The 26,575-nt window shown below is 40.9% G+C and overlaps 12 non-coding genes and 2 pseudogenes across 12 annotated transcripts; all 14 read left to right on the forward strand.

Moving 5' to 3' along the window:
* Positions 1-1,562: 1,562 nt before the first annotated feature.
* On the forward strand, positions 1,563-9,734 carry LOC117462161 (eukaryotic initiation factor 4A-II-like; annotated as a pseudogene).
* LOC117463065 (small nucleolar RNA SNORD2) lies at positions 2,765-2,839 on the forward strand. Its single transcript, XR_004553893.1, has one exon. It is a non-coding gene; the product is annotated as a small nucleolar RNA SNORD2 (small nucleolar RNA).
* Positions 3,303-3,377, forward strand: LOC117463062 (small nucleolar RNA SNORD2). The gene has a single exon (XR_004553890.1). It is a non-coding gene; the product is annotated as a small nucleolar RNA SNORD2 (small nucleolar RNA).
* LOC117463066 (small nucleolar RNA SNORD2) lies at positions 3,662-3,737 on the forward strand. The gene has a single exon (XR_004553894.1). It is a non-coding gene; the product is annotated as a small nucleolar RNA SNORD2 (small nucleolar RNA).
* LOC117463068 (small nucleolar RNA SNORD2) lies at positions 4,192-4,266 on the forward strand. Its single transcript, XR_004553896.1, has one exon. It is a non-coding gene; the product is annotated as a small nucleolar RNA SNORD2 (small nucleolar RNA).
* Positions 6,615-6,796, forward strand: LOC117463058 (small nucleolar RNA SNORA81). Its single transcript, XR_004553886.1, has one exon. It is a non-coding gene; the product is annotated as a small nucleolar RNA SNORA81 (small nucleolar RNA).
* LOC117463060 (small nucleolar RNA SNORA81) lies at positions 7,053-7,235 on the forward strand. The gene has a single exon (XR_004553888.1). It is a non-coding gene; the product is annotated as a small nucleolar RNA SNORA81 (small nucleolar RNA).
* A 2,870-nt stretch (positions 9,735-12,604) lies between the features above and the next one.
* On the forward strand, positions 12,605-20,790 carry LOC117462162 (eukaryotic initiation factor 4A-II-like; annotated as a pseudogene).
* On the forward strand, positions 13,801-13,874 carry LOC117463070 (small nucleolar RNA SNORD2). Its single transcript, XR_004553898.1, has one exon. It is a non-coding gene; the product is annotated as a small nucleolar RNA SNORD2 (small nucleolar RNA).
* Positions 14,340-14,414, forward strand: LOC117463063 (small nucleolar RNA SNORD2). The gene has a single exon (XR_004553891.1). It is a non-coding gene; the product is annotated as a small nucleolar RNA SNORD2 (small nucleolar RNA).
* On the forward strand, positions 14,698-14,773 carry LOC117463067 (small nucleolar RNA SNORD2). The gene has a single exon (XR_004553895.1). It is a non-coding gene; the product is annotated as a small nucleolar RNA SNORD2 (small nucleolar RNA).
* LOC117463069 (small nucleolar RNA SNORD2) lies at positions 15,229-15,303 on the forward strand. Its single transcript, XR_004553897.1, has one exon. It is a non-coding gene; the product is annotated as a small nucleolar RNA SNORD2 (small nucleolar RNA).
* LOC117463059 (small nucleolar RNA SNORA81) lies at positions 17,651-17,832 on the forward strand. The gene has a single exon (XR_004553887.1). It is a non-coding gene; the product is annotated as a small nucleolar RNA SNORA81 (small nucleolar RNA).
* Positions 18,089-18,271, forward strand: LOC117463061 (small nucleolar RNA SNORA81). Its single transcript, XR_004553889.1, has one exon. It is a non-coding gene; the product is annotated as a small nucleolar RNA SNORA81 (small nucleolar RNA).
* Positions 20,791-26,575: the final 5,785 nt, after the last annotated feature.

Below are 26,575 nucleotides of genomic sequence, written 5' to 3' on the forward strand. Positions count from 1 at the left end.
TTTTTTAAAGTCAACGTTGTCGCAGTAAAAGTCCCAAGATAGCTCCTGGTGCAATAAAATGTTCCCTTTCAGTGTTTTATCTGATGTTTCTCTATTAATATTGCTGCTGCATTAATGTGTATGCATGTTACTGCTGTAGATGTGTTTCCGAGCCGCTCCGATTACAACGAGAGTTACAACGAGAACGTGATGTCATATTTACACAAGACGGATCCTTTCTAGACATAACCAGCTGGCTGCTGTCAGACGAACAGCTGTGCAGCATCATCACAAACGGACATCGCTTCACATGACGCTCCGGAGGAAAGGACGTCTCATTGCTCTTAAAACTCATTAGAGGTTTCGCAATACTCTAATTTCCCCTCCTCTCTCCTCGGTTCCCCTCCTCAGTCCTCCGCTCGCATCTCCTGTGGGCGGGACTAAGTCTCGAGGATAGGAGTCGAGGATACGAGTCGAGGAGGGGAAATTAGAGTTTTGAGAAACCTCTATTGTCCTGCTTCTCGTGGTTTCCTTGCATCTCTCCATGCTTCCCTTGTGGAAGGGACTAAACGCAGGGAAACGACGCAAGTGAGGGATGCAAGGACTCCATTTAATCGACCTGAGATGCAGCCCAAGTATGCTGGACATTGGAACAGTCCTTCGGTGGCACTCGATGACGTAGTATGCTTGAAATAGTGGGTCTGGAGCAGCCTTCTTCGACATTGAGAAACACCCAGGGTGTGTGTGAGGAGCTCCACGGATTGGTCCATTTGGGTATGGGCACGTCAATGTACCCAGGAAGAACACAATGGAAAAAGAGAAATCTCCAATGAGGCGTTCTGGGGCAGCATAGACAGGTCTTTTCTGTGTTAGAGTTTTACTTGCTACAGGGTGTACTTTGAGGGTTTATGACTTTGCAGACCGTTTACATGCATCAAAACCTTCATAACACACAAGGGGACGGGTAATAACCGGAAAAGCATGACATGGGACCTTTAAAACCTCTCTCCAACATTAACCTGCAGAAATGGAAAACAAATTGAGCCGAACAGCTATGGTTCACTGATTTCTAATATACAAATGTGTCTAAGTTAAATATATAATATCTCATGTAAGAATACATAATGTAAAACATTCACTGTTGCGAATACCCCTATAAACTCCCTGCCTGTTAAAATATGTTTCATGATGATGGAGATGATGGAGTTTCATAGCCTCCGTTACTTTTCTTACTACTATTACATTCAAGCTATTTTTTCATGAGCTCATCTTGCACCGACCTCACACGAACCTCTTTTCCAGAAATGGAGCACGAAAATGTCAAACTCAGGGTTTTTTGTCCTATCAGAGACACTGTAGCAGCCCAAGCACTACTTGTTACTGCAATATCCTTCCGCTGAAAAAATATAGATTGGATTAATGTTAACATTTTGTATCGGTTATTGAAGAGAAATGTGCACATAGCAGATGGTAAATGCAATGTATGTTATGCAAACATTAAGTCAGTCAACTGAGAGTGCATAGTCAACAAAACTGAGCATGTTAAGTTAATCAGTGAAAAATAGTCCGGCTGTATAAATACAGTTTGCATCACCATCAGCGATCTTTCCAGTCGCATGCTGCAGTTGGGAACGGATCATGTCTAGTGATGCTGCTGATTACAACAGGTATACAACATTTATTCGGTCTTCATTTTAGAACAATAATAGATGCTTAGGTGTACTTAAGCGTGATATGGTGGGGTGCACTCTGTATATTCCTAATTATGTATTACCTCGATAGTTAGGCCTTTTTACATATGTGGTTAGGCCTCAAGCGCTGAGGACGATGCTAATAATTAGCTGTCCAGCTAACTGATACAAATTGCCGTTACTAGCCATGTAAAACGTTGTAGGCTACTGTATATAGCTTATTCCTTATTATGACATTCATAAAAACCTAGTTGCATTCTTTTTAAAAACTTTCTTCCGTCATGGCCGGTGGTTTGGAGTCACAGGGCCCGTCAGGCCAGGCTACAGCTCGGCCTTGTTATGAGGCAGGAGAAGCCCCCTTCGGCACCACAGGCCCAACTGTCCGACATCTTTCTCTATGTATTTCATACGATAATTTATTTTAAAGACAGTGGGCGGGGGAGCAGTTCATGTATCGATGGTCCGTTAGCGGGAAGATTCAGAGACGCAGTTAATTAAGCCCTCGTGGGATGTCACACGTGCGCCCAGGCAAGCCCAACGCTCTGTAATCGGACTCTTTGGGCGTAACCCTGTATATTACTGTAAAACCTGACGTAGTTCTTAATTTCAATATAGCTTACAATTAACATAAGTCAATTTAAAAAAAACAACAACTAGCGACTTTATATGACACGTGGTAGGGATGGCACGTTGTAGTAACCAGTTAAGTACTCTCTCCCCAATACACTGTTCATATTTATAATTTAAATGTTGAATTACCTTTTTCCGTATAAAGCTCAAGAGAGAGAGACCATGGGGGACCAGGTGGAATGGAGCTTGAGGGTGTCATCGAGGTAAGTGCATGACAACATACATTGTCTTTTTTCAGATTTAGCCACACATTTGTATCCTGACTTATACAAACTTTGTTTCTTTACTTCAGAGCAACTGGAATGAGATTACAGACAACTTTGATGATATGAACCTGAAGGAGACTCTTCTCAGGGGAATATATGGTTTTGAGAAGCCATCTGCTATTCAACAAAGGGCAATCATGCCTTGCATCAAAGGTACAAAAACATATTAAACTGTGAAACAAATGGTCTATTCATGTTGAGTGAAATGATGCTTTACCATCTTTCGGGACTTACCAAATTATGGGGATATTTATTTTACCTTACTGATCACTCAATACTGAAACTTGATAGTTATAGGTCATTCTTTTGAATTGTAAAATGCTTTTCTTACTGTTAGTAACATTTGTCCCCTTGCCATCAGGCTATGGTGTAATTGCCCAGTCGGGCACTGGCAAGACGGCCACGTTTGCCATCTCTATCTTGCAGCAACTGGACATTAAGCTGAAGGAGGCTCAGGCTCTGGTGCCGGCTCCCACCAGAGAGCTGGCTCAGCAGACATGCTGTTTCTGAGGTCACAGTGACTTCCACAGTATCTCAGATCCTATACACAGCATATTGAGGACACTGATTCAATACCTAAGGTACTTTCTTTTTACTTTTCAAAGCTTTAAAAATTGTCACTCACAGTATCCTCCTCAGATTGGTGTAGTCTCTGTCCATGGCTGCATCGGTCTAAAATCTGACTGCTATTTGAATTGATTGTGGTTTCAATATTTTTATGTTGCTGTGGAAAACTGGGTGAAATGATGCTTTACCATCTTTCGGGACTGACAATGCAATGGAGATGTCTTTTTAACTTTACTGATCACTATGAACAGTTCTTCCACACACTGTTGACATTGTCATGTGCCACCTGATCTCCACATTATCCTGACAAGATGTTGTGTCTTTTTTTGTTTCGCTTCCGTCGTCTCTTAGTAGATCCAGAAAGTCATTCTGGCTCTGGGTGACTTGATGATATGAACCTGAAGGAGACTCTTCTCAGGGGAATATATGGTTTTGAGAAGCCATCTGCTATTCAACAAAGGGCAATCATGCCTTGCATCAAAGGTACAAAAACATATTAAACTGTTAAACAAATAGTCTATTCATGTTGAGTGAAATGATGCTTTACCATCTTTCGGGACTTACCAAATTATGGGGATATTTATTTTTACCTTACTGATCACTCAATACTGAAACATGTTTGTTATAGGTCATTCTTTTGAATTGTAAAATGTTTTTCTTACTGTTAGTAACATTTGTCCCCTTGCCATCAGGCTATGATGTCATTGCCCAGTCGGGCACTGGCAAGACGGCCACGTTTGCCATCTCTATCTTGCAGCAACTGGACATTAAGCTGAAGGAGGCTCTGGTGCCGGCTCCCACCAGAGAGCTGGCTCAGCAGACATGCTGTTTCTGAGGTCACCGTGACCGCCACAGTATCTCAGATCCTATACACAGCATATTGAGGACACTGATTCAATACCTAAGGTACTTTCTTTTTAGTTTTCAAAGCTTTAAAAATTGTGACGCACAGTATCCTCAGATTGGTGTAGTCTCTGTCCATGGCTGCATCGGTCTAAAATCTGACTGCTATTTGAATTGATTGTGGTTTCAATATTTTTATGTTGCTGTGGAAAACTGGGTGAAATTATGCTGTACCATCTTTCGGGACTGACAATGCAATGGAGATGTCTTTACATGACTACTGATCCCCTGGTCTGGGACCCAGAGTGATCTACGGCCGCGAGCTGTTATGTGCCATCATGACACGCATGGTGTTCTTTTTTATATATTATAATGCAGCGCGAGCTGTGTGCTCGAGTCTTCCTGTCGGATCTGCTGCTCCGTGATGATGGTCTAGATTCAGCAGCCACATTAGCTACGGGTGCGTTCGTTAATATTAACTGTGCAGTCCGGAGTCACTCTGGCACAGACTGGACTGCTGGTGAACAGCTGTTAGAACGGGCCGTTCAGGTGTTCAGAGCAGAGCTCCCTGTCGGAGCGCAGAGCGTGATGTGCACTGAAAAGTTTTTCTGTCGCAATATTATCGTCTAGCTAGCTAGCATACATTGTCACTTTCTGCTAATATTAGCGTTACTCCCTAATCCCACCAGGAGCGTCTGCGCTGCGGCGGTTTTAGCGATCGCGGCCACTCTAGTCAATGGGTGCTATTCCACCAGACCCGCTGCGCCGCGGCGCGAAGCGTCCCAGAAGCTCCTCGCCGCAAGGAATTTCTAAAATATAGGATGAATCCTATTTTTTGCGCAGACAGGAAGTGATGAAAATCACCTTGTCTGCTTTGCTGGTTGAGGGGGTGCACCCAAAACCGGTTCCTTCTCCTCCCCCACCACCGTCTTTCAAGTAGGAGAATACATGTCAGCGTTCTCCTCCGGTTTACAGGCATTGTAAATTATATATATGTAGAATAATTATGATGATGAATGCATATTTTTTTTTTACCACTAGAATACAGCAACACATCTTTGATTCATGTCGTTTATAACTGGAATATTACAATTATTATTAACTGTCTGTAGTCTACAACACACCAAAATGGGAAATAACGACAATAAACACGATTTTAACAGACACAAACATAAACCATTTAACTACATAGCCTACTACTTGTAGAAGTACAAATGTCCAGGAAATATTCCAAAATCAACAACAACTGCGAGGCTGCACACACGACTCTCCGCTTCCGCAACGTTTTGAAACGCGCCTGGTGGGTTATGACGCAGGAGGAGGTCGCAGCGCAGACGCTTCTGGTGGGATCGGGGGTTAGCCTTCGTTTTCTAATAGTTTTTTTTCATAGGCGATAAACGGAGGTGGTCTAAGTATAGATCTTGTACTTGAGTAAAAGTAGAAGCACTCAGATGTTGTACTTGAGTAAAAGGAGAAGCACTCAGATATTGTACTTGAGTAAAAGCAGAAATACTCAGATCTTGTACTTGAGTAAAAGTAGAAGTACTCAGGTCTTGTACTTGAGTAAAAGTAGAAGTACCAGAGTGTAGGAATAGGAATACTCTGTTAGTAAAAGTACTGCATTCAAAATGTTCCTCAGGTAAAAGTAGAAAAGTATTCTCATCAAAATATAGTGAAAGTAGCGACAGTAAAAGTAGTCGTTGTGCAGATTGGTCCATTTCAGAATAATATATATGATATGTTTTATAATGACTGATCATGAAAGCGTTCTCAAAGCTGGTGAAGGTGCAGCTAGTTTGAATGACTTTGTAGACTGCAGGGTAGCTTGTGGATTTACTCCAGGTGGAACTAAAGTCTGATTCATCACTTGATTAGATTTCACATCATTCATCCAGATCTGTGAAGTAACTAAAGGTATTAAATACATGTGGAGTAAAAGTACACCATTTACCTCTGAACTGTAGAGGAGAAGAAGAACAAAGTAGCAAAACATTGAAATAACTTAAATAAAGTACAAGTATCTCAAAGTTGTACCCAAGTATAGTACTTGAGTTTATGAATTTAGTTACTTTACACCAGATGCCATAAAGATAGAAAGACTAAGCCTTGCACAGAGGCATGACAATAGATTTTCAAAATGCTCAACAGTGCTGCCAAAATTATAAACTGACTGCTACACAATTAAAATAAATGCTTTTATATATTTCTATTAGATGTGACTCTTTAGCATTTCTGTTATTATTAACACTGCTGCTTTAGTTGTTTTGACTGCTAAAATCCTCTGTTATTCCTCATTTTAAAGCCGATATTCCGTGGGGTCGAGGGGGGGGGCTCGGGTCCTTGTCACCTTTTCCATACCTGATGAGTTTGCATCCCTGATAATACTTAGTAAGGAGGTCATAATATTTTTTACTCATGGCTGAAGTTCAGTTTCTCCCCAGGTTGGCAAAAAAAAAAATGCATCTCAAAATGCATCAGATTAATGCTTTAAAATATGGAATATTCAAAATGTTCTTCCGGGGGAGCATGCCCCCGCACCCCCCTAGAGGGATAATATCCTTCTCACCTTTTTCACCCCTGACCCGTTTTCATGCCTGAAGAATCCTTTGACTTCAAGTACAATACTGAAAATATTGATACCTTCTGCATGAACAGAACACTGCTATAATTGTGTGATCCAGATTTAATCTGTTTCATGCAATAATGCTAGCAGAGTATTGCGTGGAAGAAGATTGTTAGCCACTGTACTGAAAATGAGATGTGGTGGAACCTCTTTCTTAATGTTCAGTGGCCTCTGTCTCAAGGTGCAGTGCCACACTTAGTTCTGCATTTTAAATGTTTAACTTCTGCAACTCTGTCTCTACTCGGCTCAGTATTTTTTGATCTTTTGGTAACATGTTGTCTCCTACAGGTGGTCCTGCTCTCTGCCAGCAGAGGTGTTGGAGGTGACCAAAAAGTTTGCATCCTGGTGAAGAAAGAAGAACTTACCCTCGAGGGTCTCAAGCAGTTCTACATAAATGTGGAGCAAGAGGTGGGTTATCATCAACATTACACTGTTCTGACTGTATGAAATTGCCCCTTCTCTTAAAGCACCCTGCTCAAACTACAGGAGCCAAGCCTTCGGGTTTAGCTCATGTGGCCGTGTAAGCAGTGGTACACCAGGGAAGGACAATAAAGGCACAGTGTCGCAATTGAGTCTCTGGGGGGACCTCTTTCTTAATGTCCAGTCCCCTTTGTCTCAAGATCTTGTGCTACACATTAGCTGCTCAGTTCCATAAAGAATAGTGGGCATTACGACCGGTTTGTTCAGTTGACAAAAATAACGTGGCTATTTTCCTTGCTGTTTCCAGGAGTGGAAGCTGGACACCCTGTGTGATCTGTATGAAAACCTGACCATCACCCAGGGGGTCATTTTCCTGAACACCAGGAGAAAAGTGGACTGGCTGAGAAGATGCACGCTAGAGACTTCACTGTCTCTGCTCTGGTACGTTGGGTTCTCTGCCTGCTGGGCTTTACATCTTTGTTGGATCGACTGGTAGCAAGTAGGGCTGTCCCGAATACCATTTTTCAGGCTCTGGATATTCGGTAGTAATCAGCAGCGAATATTCGGTGCGGAGAGTTTTCTTTAAAATTGTTTTTTTTCAAAAAAGATTCATAACACGCTCCGACACCTGACAACACTGTTAAGCAGAAACGCAGAAAGAGCATACTATTAGGATTTATATTTATTTATTGTCTCAGTACTCGCATACATTAAAACTAAATGTGTCCTCTGCATTTAACCCAGTCGTAGTGCAGCGCCTGGGGACCAAATCTGCTTCCAAATTCCGTCTAATGTTTTACAACCTGAAGATACAAAACATATATTTCTGTTATAACAACAATACTTTTAATAACATAGATGTAACAGTAGGCCTAACACTGTAATACTTGTTACCGATGCAGTAAACAGTATTTAAATAAATGAAGAACTGTATGCCAATAATTGCCTTAGCCCCAGATGTTCCCACATTGCTCCTATTATTTTCACTATTCGGATAAAATTGAAAAACTAATATAAAAAACAATTCGGTTGCTTGCAACTATTTTCCAAGCAAAGTAAGTGCACGTTTTTATCATGTGTAACGTTACTGTTTAAACGGCGGATAAAGCAGCTTCATCATGGCAACTTGACAACAGCTAGGCTAGTACTTGCAGCATCCGGTGACTTTTCAGAGTTGTTGTGCCACCGTGGTAGGCCAGTTTCTTGTCGCATATTTGGCACACTGCCTTCTTCTTACCGTTGTCCAATTTCAAATGGTCCCACACAGCTGAAGTCTTCGGCATTTTGTGTTCAGGTGTGTGAAACGAGGTGAAGCGTGCCGTTTGCGTTCGTGAACGCGATGTCGGGAGCACAGGCTGAGATTGTATATATTTCAACACTGCAATTCAAAAGTATAGATATAGTATAAGAATATGGCAATTCGCCTTTATTGATGGCATACATTTAGGGAAAAATTGGGGGAAAAAACGAATATCCGAATAATGAAATTAAAAACCCGAATAGTTGGCCAACGAATATTCGGGTACAGCCCTAGTAGCAAGGCTGCAGAGTTTCCTAACTTGAATACATATTTTTTGCAGCATGGTGATATGGACCAAAAGGAGCGTGATGTCATGAGAGCGTTCAGGTCTGGCTCAAGCAGAGTGTTGATCACTACTGATCTTCTGGTGAGTGTAAAGACTTATGTAATGGTGAAAATTGAAATGTAAGAAACCCCAAATGGTGTCAAACCTGCAACAGTCCTAAAATGGCCAAGCAGTCAAAACTTTTGGAAGATTAGTGCTCGTTCTCCACAATGGATTCTCCGCCTGTAGAATGCTGTTACTTATAAATGAGCGACATTAACACGCACGATGTACTAGCCATGTCCTGCTTTAGTCTTGAATGTAATGTGGAATGCCCTCTTTTTCTCAGGCTCGTGGCATTGACGTCCAGCAGGTTTCCCTGGTCATTAATTATGACCTCCCTACAAACTGAGAGAACTACATCCATAGGTGAGTTTCATCACATATGTTATCTATACCGTGCCCCTCACCCTCTCCTGTGATTCCAACTCGTCTTTACTTTTTTTCTTTTTCAGAATTGGACGCGGTGGTCGTTTTGACAGAAAGGAGTTGCCATCAACTTTGTCGCAGAGGAAAACACGAGGATTCTCCGAGATATCGAGACGTTTTACAATACTACCGGAGGAGATGCCCATGAATGTGGCCGACCTGATTTGAGCACTGAGATTATTTTATTTATTCTTAATGCAGCGATCGTCCACTTGCATTGTGCTTATATTATTTGAGGGTGGGGGAACTTCTCAAATGATAAACTTATCCCACTTGCTCTATCAGATTTCCTCACTGGTTACCCTCACCAGAGTACATTGCTACTGCTCTTCAGATTTCTCTCTACTGAATTGTATGAATGCCTTTATAAAATTGCTGTTATATTTGCTTGGTCTGTCATGCAGTTTTAATTTAAAGGAGAGTTGTATTGAAGTGAACCTGTTGCGTAGAAGTCTTCATGTAATAGACCTTAAAAGTCTCCATGGCATGGCAACTTGGCATTTTGGTTGAAGCATCATGGCCTGTTTACAGTTGTGCAATACTTGGGAAACAGTGCCACCTACTGACAAGCAGCAGTGAAATATAGTGACGGATAAAAAGGCTTGCACTGCAGTAAAAAACATGCATAGCAATGTTTTTTTATATTTAACATGGGAAATATGATTTGAAATCTTCGATTTTAATCTCATAACTTCCAATTCTCACACTTCTGTGAGTTGTCTTTCTGTACCTTTACATTTATTTAAATTGAGCAATTTAATGACTTTAAAATAAATAAATATTGTTTTTATCCAATTGCCTCAATACCTTATGTTATCCTCCACACTAGGCCTCTGAACATACACTTGATCATCACCACTTGCATTGAATGTTGAGTGATTTATTCAACAGTGAAACACCCTTGGCGTTTTCGGTCAGGTTTGATCGCCATAGAAAATGAATGGGTATGAGTGTATTATGTTCATCCTGCAGATGGAAAACATCTATATATGCACACACAGGTTACGGGAACTTCTCGCGCTACATGCGCCTCCCTTACTGGCTCTCAAGCAGTTATATTTGTGCCTTACTCACATTTGACTCATTGACACAATGAGCAGGTGACCGATTAGGCGATTTTCTGTACGAGGGGCTCTGGACACATTTTTGTACCAGATGAAGAGGAGATAGAGGAAGATGTGTCAGAAATGGAAGACAACAGCGATCCACTCTGAGCCTACAACAGACCAGGGAAAGGAGCCTGAGGTGACATTCCACAATTTTGCATTGCCAACTATGTGCATTAACACAGTAGCTCAATGAACATCTATCATTATCAGAGCACCTACCTTACCAGAATGTCTGTTTAGGTAGGAACACACCCCATTTACTGATACCAAAATCCTTCGGGATCGCTTAAACAGATTAAAAGAGTTGTCTGAATAGAAACAGCAGTTAATTGAACCTGGTTCTTCGGGGAGTTGATAGAGGTGAGATCTTGCTTACGTTTGGTGGATCTGAGCCAAGCAGTAAACTTACATAGACTCAGTAACTTCGGTCAGGTCAATTAGTGAGGTCAGAGTAATTTACCGGAATAAATTATCAGGACCTCACCTATACTCTAAACAGCATCCCCCCACCCCCAGTGCGTCACAGTTTCGCCGCTGAGAGTGTGGGTGTTTCTCAATGTCTAGGACGAGGACGCTTGCTTGGTAGCAGATGTATTCCAAGTCAATTGCTTCAGAAGCGAGGCAAGAATCCTTCCTAGGCTCGGATAACAAAGAATTGTGGAAGAGGCTAACAGGTGTGCGTCATATGAGAGGCCCCGCCTTAAATGGAGCGCTATTTCCGCCAAAGATTTGGAAATTGGTCCGTCCGCAAAGCATTGTGGATGGAGGATCGAGGAGCGATAATGGAGGAGCGATAATGGAGGAACTACCAGACCATCCTCCGATGAAATCCTCAGATACTCGTAGATCACCAACACTATGGTTTATTTTTTAAAGTCAACGTTGTCGCAGTAAAAGTCCCAAGATAGCTCCTGGTGCAATAAAATGTTCCCTTTCAGTGTTTTATCTGATGTTTCTCTATTAATATTGCTGCTGCATTAATGTGTATGCATGTTACTGCTGTAGATGTGTTTCCGAGCCGCTCCGATTACAACGAGAGTTACAACGAGAACGTGATGTCATATTTACACAAGACGGATCCTTTCTAGACATAACCAGCTGGCTGCTGTCAGACGAACAGCTGTGCAGCATCATCACAAACGGACATCGCTTCACATGACGCTCCGGAGGAAAGGACGTCTCATTGCTCTTAAAACTCATTAGAGGTTTCGCAATACTCTAATTTCCCCTCCTCTCTCCTCGGTTCCCCTCCTCAGTCCTCCGCTCGCATCTCCTGTGGGCGGGACTAAGTCTCGAGGATAGGAGTCGAGGATACGAGTCGAGGAGGGGAAATTAGAGTTTTGAGAAACCTCTATTGTCCTGCTTCTCGTGGTTTCCTTGCATCTCTCCATGCTTCCCTTGTGGAAGGGACTAAACGCAGGGAAACGACGCAAGTGAGGGATGCAAGGACTCCATTTAATCGACCTGAGATGCAGCCCAAGTATGCTGGACATTGGAACAGTCCTTCGGTGGCACTCGATGACGTAGTATGCTTGAAATAGTGGGTCTGGAGCAGCCTTCTTCGACATTGAGAAACACCCAGGGTGTGTGTGAGGAGCTCCACGGATTGGTCCATTTGGGTATGGGCACGTCAATGTACCCAGGAAGAACACAATGGAAAAAGAGAAATCTCCAATGAGGCGTTCTGGGGCAGCATAGACAGGTCTTTTCTGTGTTAGAGTTTTACTTGCTACAGGGTGTACTTTGAGGGTTTATGACTTTGCAGACCGTTTACATGCATCAAAACCTTCATAACACACAAGGGGACGGGTAATAACCGGAAAAGCATGACATGGGACCTTTAAAACCTCTCTCCAACATTAACCTGCAGAAATGGAAAACAAATTGAGCCGAACAGCTATGGGTTCACTGATTCTAATTACAAATGGTCTAAGTTAAATAATAATATCTCATGTAAGAATACATAATGTAAACATTCACTGTTGCGAATACCCCTATAAACTCCCTGCCTGTTAAAATATGTTTCATGATGATGGAGATGATGGAGTTTCATAGCCTCCGTTACTTTTCTTACTACTATTACATTCAAGCTATTTTTCATGAGCTCATCTTGCACCGACCTCACACGAACCTCTTTTCCAGAAATGGAGCACGAAAATGTCAAACTCAGGGTTTTTTGTCCTATCAGAGACACTGTAGCAGCCCAAGCACTACTTGTTACTGCAATATCCTTCCGCTGAAAAAATATAGATTGGATTAATGTTAACATTTTGTATCGGTTATTGAAGAGAAATGTGCACATAGCAGATGGTAAATGCAATGTATGTTATGCAAACATTAAGTCAGTCAACTGAGAGTGCATAGTCAACAAAACTGAGCATGTTAAGTTAATCAGTGAAAAATAGTCCGGCTGTATAATACAGTTTGCATCACCATCAGCGATCTTTCCAGTCGCATGCTGCAGTTGGGAACGGATCATGTCTAGTGATGCTGCTGATTACAACAGGTATACAACATTTATTCGGTCTTCATTTTAGAACAATAATAGATGCTTAGTACTTAAGCGTGATATGGTGGGGTGCACTCTGTATATTCCTAATTATGTATTACCTCGATAGTTAGGCCTTTTTACATATGTGGTTAGGCCTCAAGCGCTGAGGACGATGCTAATAATTAGCTGTCCAGCTAACTGATACAAATTGCCGTTACTAGCCATGTAAAACGTTGTAGGCTACTGTATATAGCTTATTCCTTATTATGACATTCATAAAAACCTAGTTGCATTCTTTTAAAAACTTTCTTCCGTCATGGCCGGTGGTTTGGAGTCACAGGGCCCGTCAGGCCAGGCTACAGCTCGGCCTTGTTATGAGGCAGGAGAAGCCCCCTTCGGCACCACAGGCCAACTGTCCGACATCTTCTCTATGTATTTCATACGATAATTTATTTTAAAGACAGTGGGCGGGGGAGCAGTTCATGTATCGATGGTCCGTTAGCGGGAAGATTCAGAGACGCAGTTAATTAAGCCCTCGTGGGATGTCACACGTGCGCCCAGGCAAGCCCAACGCTCTGTAATCGGACTCTTTGGGCGTAACCCTGTATATTACTGTAAAACCTGACGTAGTTCTTAATTTCAATATAGCTTACAATTAACATAAGTCAATTTAAAAAAAACAACAACTAGCGACTTTATATGACACGTGTAGGGATGGCACGTTGTAGTAACCAGTTAAGTACTCTCTCCCAATACACTGTTCATATTTATAATTTAAATGTTGAATTACCTTTTTTCCGTAGTAAAGCTCAAGAGAGAGAGACCATGGGGGACCAGGTGGAATGGAGCTTGAGGGTGTCATCGAGGTAAGTGCATGACAACATACATTGTCTTTTTCAGATTTAGCCACACATTTGTATCCTGACTTATACAAACTTTGGTTTCTTTACTTCAGAGCAACTGGAATGAGATTACAGACAACTTTGATGATATGAACCTGAAGGAGACTCTTCTCAGGGGAATATATGGTTTTGAGAAGCCATCTGCTATTCAACAAAGGGCAATCATGCCTTGCATCAAAGGTACAAAAACATATTAAACTGTGAAACAAATGGTCTATTCATGTTGAGTGAATGATGCTTTACCATCTTTCGGGACTTACCAAATTATGGGGATATTTATTTTACCTTACTGATCACTCAATACTGAAACTTGATAGTTATAGGTCATTCTTTTGAATTGTAAAATGCTTTTCTTACTGTTAGTAACATTTTGTCCCCTTGCCATCAGGCTATGGTGTAATTGCCCAGTCGGGCACTGGCAAGACGGCCACGTTTGCCATCTCTATCTTGCAGCAACTGGACATTAAGCTGAAGGAGGCTCAGGCTCTGGTGCCGGCTCCCACCAGAGAGCTGGCTCAGCAGACATGCTGTTTCTGAGGTCACAGTGACTTCCACAGTATCTCAGATCCTATACACAGCATATTGAGGACACTGATTCAATACCTAAGGTACTTTCTTTTTACTTTTCAAAGCTTTAAAAATTGTCACTCACAGTATCCTCCTCAGATTGGTGTAGTCTCTGTCCATGGCTGCAATCGGTCTAAAATCTGACTGCTATTTGAATTGATTGTGGTTTCAATATTTTTATGTTGCTGTGGAAAACTGGGTGAAATGATGCTTTACCATCTTTCGGGACTGACAATGCAATGGAGATGTCTTTTTAACTTTACTGATCACTATGAACAGTTCTTCCACACACTGTTGACATTGTCATGTGCCACCTGATCTCCACATTATCCTGACAAGATGTTGTGTCTTTTTTTGTTTCGCTTCCGTCGTCTCTTAGTAGATCCAGAAAGTCATTCTGGCTCTGGGTGACTTGATGATATGAACCTGAAGGAGACTCTTCTCAGGGGAATATATGGTTTTGAGAAGCCATCTGCTATTCAACAAAGGGCAATCATGCTTGCATCAAAGGTACAAAAACATATTAAACTGTTAAACAAATAGTCTATTCATGTTGAGTGAAATGATGCTTTACCATCTTTCGGGACTTACCAAATTATGGGGATATTTATTTTTACCTTACTGATCACTCAATACTGAAACATGTTTGTTATAGGTCATTCTTTTGAATTGTAAAATGTTTTTCTTACTGTTAGTAAACATTTGTCCCCTTGCCATCAGGCTATGATGTCATTGCCCAGTCGGGCACTGGCAAGACGGCCACGTTTGCCATCTCTATCTTGCAGCAACTGGACATTAAGCTGAAGGAGGCTCTGGTGCCGGCTCCCACCAGAGAGCTGGCTCAGCAGACATGCTGTTTCTGAGGTCACCGTGACCGCCACAGTATCTCAGATCCTATACACAGCATATTGAGGACACTGATTCAATACCTAAGGTACTTTCTTTTTAGTTTTCAAAGCTTTAAAAATTGTGACGCACAGTATCCTCAGATTGGTGTAGTCTCTGTCCATGGCTGCATCGGTCTAAAATCTGACTGCTATTTGAATTGATTGTGGTTTCAATATTTTTATGTTGCTGTGGAAAACTGGGTGAAATTATGCTGTACCATCTTTCGGGACTGACAATGCAATGGAGATGTCTTTACATGACTACTGATCCCCTGGTCTGGGACCCAGAGTGATCTACGGCCGCGAGCTGTTATGTGCCATCATGACACGCATGGTGTTCTTTTTTATATATTATAATGCAGCGCGAGCTGTGTGCTCGAGTCTTCCTGTCGGATCTGCTGCTCCGTGATGATGGTCTAGATTCAGCAGCCACATTAGCTACGGGTGCGTTCGTTAATATTAACTGTGCAGTCCGGAGTCACTCTGGCACAGACTGGACTGCTGGTGAACAGCTGTTAGAACGGGCCGTTCAGGTGTTCAGAGCAGAGCTCCCTGTCGGAGCGCAGAGCGTGATGTGCACTGAAAAGTTTTTCTGTCGCAATATTATCGTCTAGCTAGCTAGCATACATTGTCACTTTCTGCTAATATTAGCGTTACTCCCTAATCCCACCAGGAGCGTCTGCGCTGCGGCGGTTTTAGCGATCGCGGCCACTCTAGTCAATGGGTGCTATTCCACCAGACCCGCTGCGCCGCGGCGCGAAGCGTCCCAGAAGCTCCTCGCCGCAAGGAATTTCTAAAATATAGGATGAATCCTATTTTTTGCGCAGACAGGAAGTGATGAAAATCACCTTGTCTGCTTTGCTGGTTGAGGGGGTGCACCCAAAACCGGTTCCTTCTCCTCCCCCACCACCGTCTTTCAAGTAGGAGAATACATGTCAGCGTTCTCCTCCGGTTTACAGGCATTGTAAATTATATATATGTAGAATAATTATGATGATGAATGCATATTTTTTTTTACCACTAGAATACAGCAACACATCTTTGATTCATGTCGTTTATAACTGGAATATTACAATTATTATTAACTGTCTGTAGTCTACAACACACCAAAATGGGAAATAACGACAATAAACACGATTTTAACAGACACAAACATAAACCATTTAACTACATAGCCTACTACTTGTAGAAGTACAAATGTCCAGGAAATATTCCAAAATCAACAACAACTGCGAGGCTGCACACACGACTCTCCGCTTCCGCAACGTTTTGAAACGCGCCTGGTGGGTTATGACGCAGGAGGAGGTCGCAGCGCAGACGCTTCTGGTGGGATCGGGGGTTAGCCTTCGTTTTCTAATAGTTTTTTTTCATAGGCGATAAACGGAGGTGGTCTAAGTATAGATCTTGTACTTGAGTAAAAGTAGAAGCACTCAGATGTTGTACTTGAGTAAAAGGAGAAGCACTCAGATATTGTACTTGAGTAAAAGCAGAAATACTCAGATCTTGTACTTGAGTAAAAGTAGAAGTACTCAGGTCTTGTACTTGAGTAAAAGTAGAAGTACCAGAGTGTAGGAATAGGAATACTCTGTTAGTAAAAGTACTGCATTCAAAATGTTCCTCAGGTAAAAGTAGAAAAGTATTCTCATCAAAATATAGTGAAAGTAGCGACAGTAAAAGTAGTCGTTGTGCAGATTGGTCCATTTCAGAATAATATATATGATATGTTTTATAATGACTGATCATGAAAGCGTTCTCAAAGCTGGTGAAGGTGCAGCTAGTTTGAATGACTTTGTAGACTGCAGGGTAGCTTGTGGATTTACTCCAGGTGGAACTAAAGTCTGATTCATCACTTGATTAGATTTCACATCATTCATCCAGATCTGTGAAGTAACTAAAGGTATTAAATACATGTGGAGTAAAAGTACACCATTTACCTCTGAACTGTAGAGGAGAAGAAGAACAAAGTAGCAAAACATTGAAATAACTTAAATAAAGTACAAGTATCTCAAAGTTGTACCCAAGTATAGTACTTGAGTTTATGAATTTAGTTACTTTACACCAGATGCCATAAAGATAGAAAGACTAAGCCTTGCACAGAGGCATGACAATAGATTTTCAAAATGCTCAACAGTGCTGCCAAAATTATAAACTGACTGCTACACAATTAAAATAAATGCTTTTATATATTTCTATTAGATGTGACTCTTTAGCATTTCTGTTATTATTAACACTGCTGCTTTAGTTGTTTTGACTGCTAAAATCCTCTGTTATTCCTCATTTTAAAGCCGATATTCCGTGGGGTCGAGGGGGGGGGCTCGGGTCCTTGTCACCTTTTCCATACCTGATGAGTTTGCATCCCTGATAATACTTAGTAAGGAGGTCATAATATTTTTTACTCATGGCTGAAGTTCAGTTTCTCCCCAGGTTGGCAAAAAAAAAAATGCATCTCAAAATGCATCAGATTAATGCTTTAAAATATGGAATATTCAAAATGTTCTTCCGGGGGAGCATGCCCCCGCACCCCCCTAGAGGGATAATATCCTTCTCACCTTTTTCACCCCTGACCCGTTTTCATGCCTGAAGAATCCTTTGACTTCAAGTACAATACTGAAAATATTGATACCTTCTGCATGAACAGAACACTGCTATAATTGTGTGATCCAGATTTAATCTGTTTCATGCAATAATGCTAGCAGAGTATTGCGTGGAAGAAGATTGTTAGCCACTGTACTGAAAATGAGATGTGGTGGAACCTCTTTCTTAATGTTCAGTGGCCTCTGTCTCAAGGTGCAGTGCCACACTTAGTTCTGCATTTTAAATGTTTAACTTCTGCAACTCTGTCTCTACTCGGCTCAGTATTTTTTGATCTTTTGGTAACATGTTGTCTCCTACAGGTGGTCCTGCTCTCTGCCAGCAGAGGTGTTGGAGGTGACCAAAAAGTTTGCATCCTGGTGAAGAAAGAAGAACTTACCCTCGAGGGTCTCAAGCAGTTCTACATAAATGTGGAGCAAGAGGTGGGTTATCATCAACATTACACTGTTCTGACTGTATGAAATTGCCCCTTCTCTTAAAGCACCCTGCTCAAACTACAGGAGCCAAGCCTTCGGGTTTAGCTCATGTGGCCGTGTAAGCAGTGGTACACCAGGGAAGGACAATAAAGGCACAGTGTCGCAATTGAGTCTCTGGGGGGACCTCTTTCTTAATGTCCAGTCCCCTTTGTCTCAAGATCTTGTGCTACACATTAGCTGCTCAGTTCCATAAAGAATAGTGGGCATTACGACCGGTTTGTTCAGTTGACAAAAATAACGTGGCTATTTTCCTTGCTGTTTCCAGGAGTGGAAGCTGGACACCCTGTGTGATCTGTATGAAAACCTGACCATCACCCAGGGGGTCATTTTCCTGAACACCAGGAGAAAAGTGGACTGGCTGAGAAGATGCACGCTAGAGACTTCACTGTCTCTGCTCTGGTACGTTGGGTTCTCTGCCTGCTGGGCTTTACATCTTTGTTGGATCGACTGGTAGCAAGTAGGGCTGTCCCGAATACCATTTTTCAGGCTCTGGATATTCGGTAGTAATCAGCAGCGAATATTCGGTGCGGAGAGTTTTCTTTAAAATTGTTTTTTTCAAAAAAGATTCATAACACGCTCCGACACCTGACAACACTGTTAAGCAGAAACGCAGAAAGAGCATACTATTAGGATTTATATTTATTTATTGTCTCAGTACTCGCATACATTAAAACTAAATGTGTCCTCTGCATTTAACCCAGTCGTAGTGCAGCGCCTGGGGACCAAATCTGCTTCCAAATTCCGTCTAATGTTTTACAACCTGAAGATACAAAACATATATTTCTGTTATAACAACAATACTTTTAATAACATAGATGTAACAGTAGGCCTAACACTGTAATACTTGTTACCGATGCAGTAAACAGTATTTAAATAAATGAAGAACGAAAAATGAACGAACTGTATGCCAATAATTGCCTTAGCCCCAGATGTTCCCACATTGCTCCTATTATTTTCACTATTCGGATAAAATTGAAAAACTAATATAAAAAAACAATTCGGTTGCTTGCTTGAAACTATTTTCCAAGCAAAGTAAGTGCACGATTTTATCATGTGTAACGTTACTGTTTAAACGGCGGATAAAGCAGCTTCATCATGGCAACTTGACAACAGCTAGGCTAGTACTTGCAGCATCCGGTGACTTTTCAGAGTTGTTGTGCCACCGTGGTAGGCCAGTTTCTTGTCGCATATTTGGCACACTGCCTTCTTCTTACCGTTGTCCAATTTCAAATGGTCCCACACAGCTGAAGTCTTCGGCATTTTGTGTTCAGGTGTGTGAAACGAGGTGAAGCGTGCCGTTTGCGTTCGTGAACGCGATGTCGGGAGCACAGGCTGAGATTGTATATATTTCAACACTGCAATTCAAAAGTATAGATATAGTATAAGAATATGGCAATTCGCCTTTATTGATGGCATACATTTAGGGAAAAATTGGGGAAAAAAACGAATATCCGAATAATGAAATTAAAACCCGAATAGTTGGCCAACGAATATTCGGGTACAGCCCTAGTAGCAAGGCTGCAGAGTTTCCTAACTTGAATACATATTTTTTGCAGCATGGTGATATGGACCAAAAGGAGCGTGATGTCATGAGAGCGTTCAGGTCTGGCTCAAGCAGAGTGTTGATCACTACTGATCTTCTGGTGAGTGTAAAGACTTATGTAATGGTGAAAATTGAAATGTAAGAAACCCCAAATGGTGTCAAACCTGCAACAGTCCTAAAATGGCCAAGCAGTCAAAACTTTTGGAAGATTAGTGCTCGTTCTCCACAATGGATTCTCCGCCTGTAGAATGCTGTTACTTATAAATGAGCGACATTAACACGCACGATGTACTAGCCATGTCCTGCTTTAGTCTTGAATGTAATGTGGAAATGCCCTCTTTTTCTCAGGCTCGTGGCATTGACGTCCAGCAGGTTTCCCTGGTCATTAATTATGACCTCCCTACAAACTGAGAGAACTACATCCATAGGTGAGTTTCATCACATATGTTATCTATACCGTGCCCCTCACCCTCTCCTGTGATTCCAACTCGTCTTTACTTTTTTTCTTTTTCAGAATTGGACGCGGTGGTCGTTTTGACAGAAAAGGAGTTGCCATCAACTTTGTCGCAGAGGAAAACACGAGGATTCTCCGAGATATCGAGACGTTTTACAATACTACCGGAGGAGATGCCCATGAATGTGGCCGACCTGATTTGAGCACTGAGATTATTTTATTTATTCTTAATGCAGCGATCGTCCACTTGCATTGTGCTTATATTATTTGAGGGTGGGGGAACTTCTCAAATGATAAACTTATCCCACTTGCTCTATCAGATTTCCTCACTGGTTACCCTCACCAGAGTACATTGCTACTGCTCTTCAGATTTCTCTCTACTGAATTGTATGAATGCCTTTATAAAATTGCTGTTATATTTGCTTGGTCTGTCATGCAGTTTTAATTTAAAGGAGAGTTGTATTGAAGTGAACCTGTTGCGTAGAAGTCTTCATGTAATAGACCTTAAAAGTCTCCATGGCATGGCAACTTGGCATTTTGGTTGAAGCATCATGGCCTGTTTACAGTTGTGCAATACTTGGGAAACAGTGCCACCTACTGACAAGCAGCAGTGAAATATAGTGACGGATAAAAAGGCTTGCACTGCAGTAAAAAACATGCATAGCAATGTTTTTTTATATTTAACATGGGAAATATGATTTGAAATCTTCGATTTTAATCTCATAACTTCCAATTCTCACACTTCTGTGAGTTGTCTTTCTGTACCTTTACATTTATTTAAATTGAGCAATTTAATGACTTTAAAATAAATAAATATTGTTTTTTATCCAATTGCCTCAATACCTTATGTTATCCTCCACACTAGGCCTCTGAACATACACTTGATCATCACCACTTGCATTGAATGTTGAGTGATTTATTCAACAGTGAAACACCCTTGGCGTTTTCGGTCAGGTTTGATCGCCATAGAAAATGAATGGGTATGAGTGTATTATGTTCATCCTGCAGATGGAAAACATCTATATATGCACACACAGGTTACGGGAACTTCTCGCGCTACATGCGCCTCCCTTACTGGCTCTCAAGCAGTTATATTTGTGCCTTACTCACATTTGACTCATTGACACAATGAGCAGGTGACCGATTAGGCGATTTTCTGTACGAGGGGCTCTGGACACATTTTTGTACCAGATGAAGAGGAGATAGAGGAAGATGTGTCAGAAATGGAAGACAACAGCGATCCACTCTGAGCCTACAACAGACCAGGGAAAGGAGCCTGAGGTGACATTCCACAATTTTGCATTGCCAACTATGTGCATTAACACAGTAGCTCAATGAACATCTATCATTTCAGATCAGAGCACCTACCTTACCAGAATGTCTGTAAATAAATACTCATACATCAAATGATTAGAAGCAGGAAAATAATTTATAACACGCAATGAACATTAACACACATTTTCAAAACACCCATTACTTCATATTTTTAAGCAGTTTCCTTCAATTGTTTCTTTCCGTTTTTCACAAGGTCCTGTATTTTTTGTGAAATGTAGTAAGTTCTCCCTCTCGGTCTTCTCCATGTTCTGTGAATTCAGCCATCCTCTGAAGCACTCTTGAAAAGAGAAAGGAAAAACAGATTAACTTTTATCTTTGTGTTATGATTACTTAAATATGTGCACTGTGAGGTGAAAAAGAAACAATTATCAAATTTTTGTTTTGAACATTCACTGTGATTAGGTCTATTATTCACGCAATAACCCGTATTAAAATGTTCTTAATTTACATTATTTAATTTCATATTCTGTTCTTGTAAATATATTATATTACATGTATATAAACTTTTGCACTACTTTTTATTTTGTATTTTATTATATATGTTGCATTGTTGGAGGAGCTCAGGTCAGAAGAATTTCATTGACATTTCTACACTGTAGCTGCTGAGCATATGATGACAACACCTTTGAATCTTGAATCCAACACTTTTTTCAGTGTAAAATCCTAAATTGTAGGATAGTTTGGTCATAATAATGCTTTATGATTACATTTCTAGTGAGAAGTGTATATTTTACTTTCAGAATCTACCTCCAGTGGATGTGTAGGATCTATTCTACAGTATGATAGATATATCACTTTACACCTGGAAGTATGGATTGTCATTCTTATTGTCGATAAATTGAGGGATACACGCTATCTTTTATTAACACCAGTATGTACTTTATACATCGAGTGTTTGTCTCTGCACCGGAAATAATTTAATTTTAAAATTTAGCCGCATATTATATAACCTACACTGAACAAAAATATAAATGCAACACTTTTGTTTTTGCTCCCATTTTTCATGAGATGAACTCAAAGATCTAAAACATTTTCTATATACACAAAATAACCATTTATCTCAAATATTGTTCACAAATCTGAAAAAATCTGTGATAGTGAGCACTTCTCCTTTGCCGAGATAATCCATCCCACCTCACAGGTGTGGCATATCAAGATGCTGATTAGACAGCATGATTATTGCACAGGTGTGCCTTAGGCTGGCCACAATAAAAGGCCACTCTGAAACGTGCAGTTTTGCTTTATTGGGGGGGTCCGAAAACCAGTCAGTATCTGGTGTGACCACCATTTGCCTCACGCAGTGCAACACATCTCCTTCGCATAGAGTTGATCAGGTTGTTGATTGTGGCCTGTGGAATGTTGGTCCACTCCTCTTCAATGGCTGTGCGAAGTTGCTGGATATTGGCAGGAACTGGAACACGCTGTCGTATACGCCGATCCAGAGTATCCCAAACATGCTCAATGTCCAGTGAGTATGCTGGCCATGCAAGAACTGGGATGTTTTCAGCCTCCAGGAATCGTGTACAGATCCTTGCAACATGGGGCTGTGCATTATCATGCTGCAACATGAGGTGATGGTCGTGGATGAATGGCACAACAATGGGCCTCAGGATCTCGTCACGGTATCTCTGTGCATTCACAATGCCATCAATAAAATGCACCTGTGTTCGTCGTCCATAACATACGCCTGCCCATACCATAACCACACCACCACGGGCCACTCGATTCACAACATTGACATCAGAAAACCGTTCACCCACACGACGCCACACACGCTGTCTGCCATCTGCCCTGAACAGTGAAAACCGGGATTCATCCGTGAAGAGAACACCTCTCCAACGTGCCAGACGCCAACGAATGTGAGCATTTGCCCACTCAAGTCGGTTACGACGACGAACCGGAGTCAGGTCGAGACCCAGATGAGGACGACGAGCATGCAGATGAGCTTCCCTGAGACGGTTTCTGACAGTTTGTGCAGAAATGCTTTGGTTATGCAAACCCATTGTTGCAGCAGCTGTCTGAGTGGCTGGTCTCAGACGATCTTGGAGGTGAACATGCTGGATGTGGAGGTCCTGGGCTGGTGTGGTTACACGTGGTCTGCGGTTGTGAGGCCGGTTAGATGTACTGCCAAATTCTCTGAAACGCCTTTGAAGAAGGCTTATGATAGAGAAATGAACATTCAATTCACGGGCAACAGCTCTGGTGGACATTCCTGCTGTCAGCATGCCAATTGCACGCTCCCTCAAAACTTGCGACATCTGTGGCATTGAGCTGTGTGATAAAACTGAACATTTTAGAGAGGCCTTTTATTGTGGCCAGCCTAAGGCACACCTGTGCAATAATCATGCTGTCTAATCAGCACCTTGATATGCCACACCTGTGAGGTGGGATGGATTATCTCAGCAAAGGAGAAGTGCTGAAAAATGGGAGCAAAAACAAAAGTGTTGCATTTATATTTGGCTTTTACAAACGGGTTGCAATATCAATAGAGTTGTTCAGTGTATATCAGCGCCTGCGTAACACATCTTGTCTGAACATTTTAAGCGATTTGTAATCTATTCTTGACGACTTGCAGCCTAAATACAAAGATAACTCCACTCTCCTACCACTGCTTACCTCTAATGAGCCTTGGTAGAACTAGTGTCCCGAGTCATGGGGTCCAGAACGGACTGAAGATATGTGGAACAGAGGACAGGCATGGTTCGATGTACAGGGAACTGGAACTTTGAACAGGTGCTTTCGTCTTTTCTGCCTGAAGATTCACAAGTTCTTGATCAGGTGTTTGATGTGGGCTGAAACGAAATATTTAATTAATAATTGAATAATCTGTAGTATCATTGTCTGATATCAATAAACAACAAAACTTTAGCTAATTACACGTCCGAAAAGGGGTCGGAAGAAGTTTACACTTATTTAATCCGACCCTTCTCCCTTTTTTTTTTTTTACATCTTAATATATGTTAACATCCAATATCAATGTATACTTTAACCTTGAATAATTGATATAATCATTCATATAATATATACAGGCAAGTTAGGAGAATGGTCTATATATATATATATATACACACACATATGTACATACACAAATTCATACAAACACAAATTCATAAATAGAATACAAAACAAGAATATAAACAGTTATGGTTTAGCAGTTTCATCCCTGTACCTTGTGAGAATTGTGTCTTTACACCTCTTTTTGAATAGTTTGATGTTTGGACATCCCTTTAGCTCCTCACTCAAATTGTTCCAGATCTTCACCCCACAAACAGAAACACAAAAACTTCTCTTTGTTGTGCGCACCCTAACATTAGTGAATATAAATGAACCACGTAAACAATAATTCCCTTGTCTTTCATTGAACAATATCTGAATATTCTCAGGTAATTGAACGTTTTTTGCCTTAAACATGATTTGTGCAATTTGGAATTCAACAAGATCTGACAGTTTTAATAATTTTAGCTCTGAGAATAATGGGTTTGTATGATCCCTATAGCTGACATTTTTAATAAGTCTTATTGCTCTTTTTTGTAGAATAAATAGGGATTGTGTTGTAGTTTTATAATTACTGCCCCAAACCTCTGCACAGTAACTTAAATAAGGTAACACCAATGAACAGTAAAGAATGTAGAGGGAATTTTGATCAAGAATCTGTTTTGCCTTGTTTAATATTGCAATACTTCTTGAGACTTTGGAATGAATATGTTTTATGTGTGGTTTCCAGCTCAGTTTCTCATCAATTGTGATTCCAAGGAATGTATGTTCTTTAACTCTCTCAATGAAAATCCCATCTATCTTAATGGATGCTAGTGTATTGCTATTTCCAAATATGATTAATGTTGTTTTATTCAAGTTTAATGATAACTTATTACTGTTTAGCCATAACTTTAGTTTGCATATTTCAGCTGTGATCTCTTCCAATAGTAGCTGTACATTGTCCCCAGAACAAAATATATTAGTGTCATCAGCAAACAAAACAAACTTGAGTACTGTCGATACATTGCATATTTCATTAATATACATAATAAATAGTTTCGGCCCCAATACTGACCCCTGGGGGACACCGCATGTAATGTCCAAATATGAAGAACAACACTCTCCCAGCTTCACAAACTGTTGCCTGTTCGTTAAATAACTCCTTACCCATTCCAAAACTACACCCCTGATTCCATAACGTTCCAGTTTCTTTATTAATATGTCATGATTAATTGTGTCAAATGCTTTTTTTAGGTCAATGAATATTCCAATGGCATGTTTCTTTTGGTCAATTGAGCTAGTAATTTCTTCAAGTGAGTCTATTAAAGCCATCAATTGGCTCTGAATCCGTATTGACTTTCGGTGAGAAGTTTGTGTTTTTCTAGGAAATTGTTCAGTCTGTTATAGAAAAGCTTTTCAAGAATTTTTGAGAATTGTGGTAGAAGTGAGACAGGTCTATAGTTTGTGAAGTGATGTTTGTTCCCAGCTTTGAACAAAGGTATGACTTTTGCTATTTTCATTTAGTTGTTTATGTCATTTGTGAATATATTGTCTATGAGAGTAGCACAGTGCGATGTGATTCTGCTGGGTCTAGTAATTTTTGGATATAAACTCATACTGTACATTGTGTTGATAAATTCTTCTGTCATGCTGTGATTATTTGGATTTAGAAGGGCAATATTGAAGTCACCACAAATGAAAACTGTTTTATGAATCACTTTTGAGAATATTTCCTCTATCTAGTCCTTGAAAATCTCAATACTAGAGCCGGGTGCTCTATATATACAACTGATGATTACATTTTTCGTTTTTTCTTTGCAGATTTCAATCGTGATACATTCCAATACATTATCAATCACTGTTGACATATAATTCATCACCTTAAATTGTAAAGTATTGTCCACATACAAGGCTACTCCTCCTCCACCCTTGTTTTGTCTATTGATGTATCTGAGTTCATAGCCCTCCAGCTCAAAGTCTATGCCTTTGTCCTCCGTGATCCAATTTTCAGATATGGCAATGATGCTAAATGTTTGTTGAAACTGATTTAAATATTCCCTGCTGAGGTTAAAGTTTGCATACATGCTTTTGCTGTTGAAGTGAATAATAGATAGTTTGCCCTCTGATGATATGCTCTGGTTGTACTGTTGATCAGTGTAATAACAGCAGT

The sequence above is a fragment of the Pseudochaenichthys georgianus genome, chromosome 17 (assembly GCF_902827115.2).
Source record: "Pseudochaenichthys georgianus chromosome 17, fPseGeo1.2, whole genome shotgun sequence".
Lineage (NCBI taxonomy): Eukaryota > Metazoa > Chordata > Actinopteri > Perciformes > Channichthyidae > Pseudochaenichthys > Pseudochaenichthys georgianus.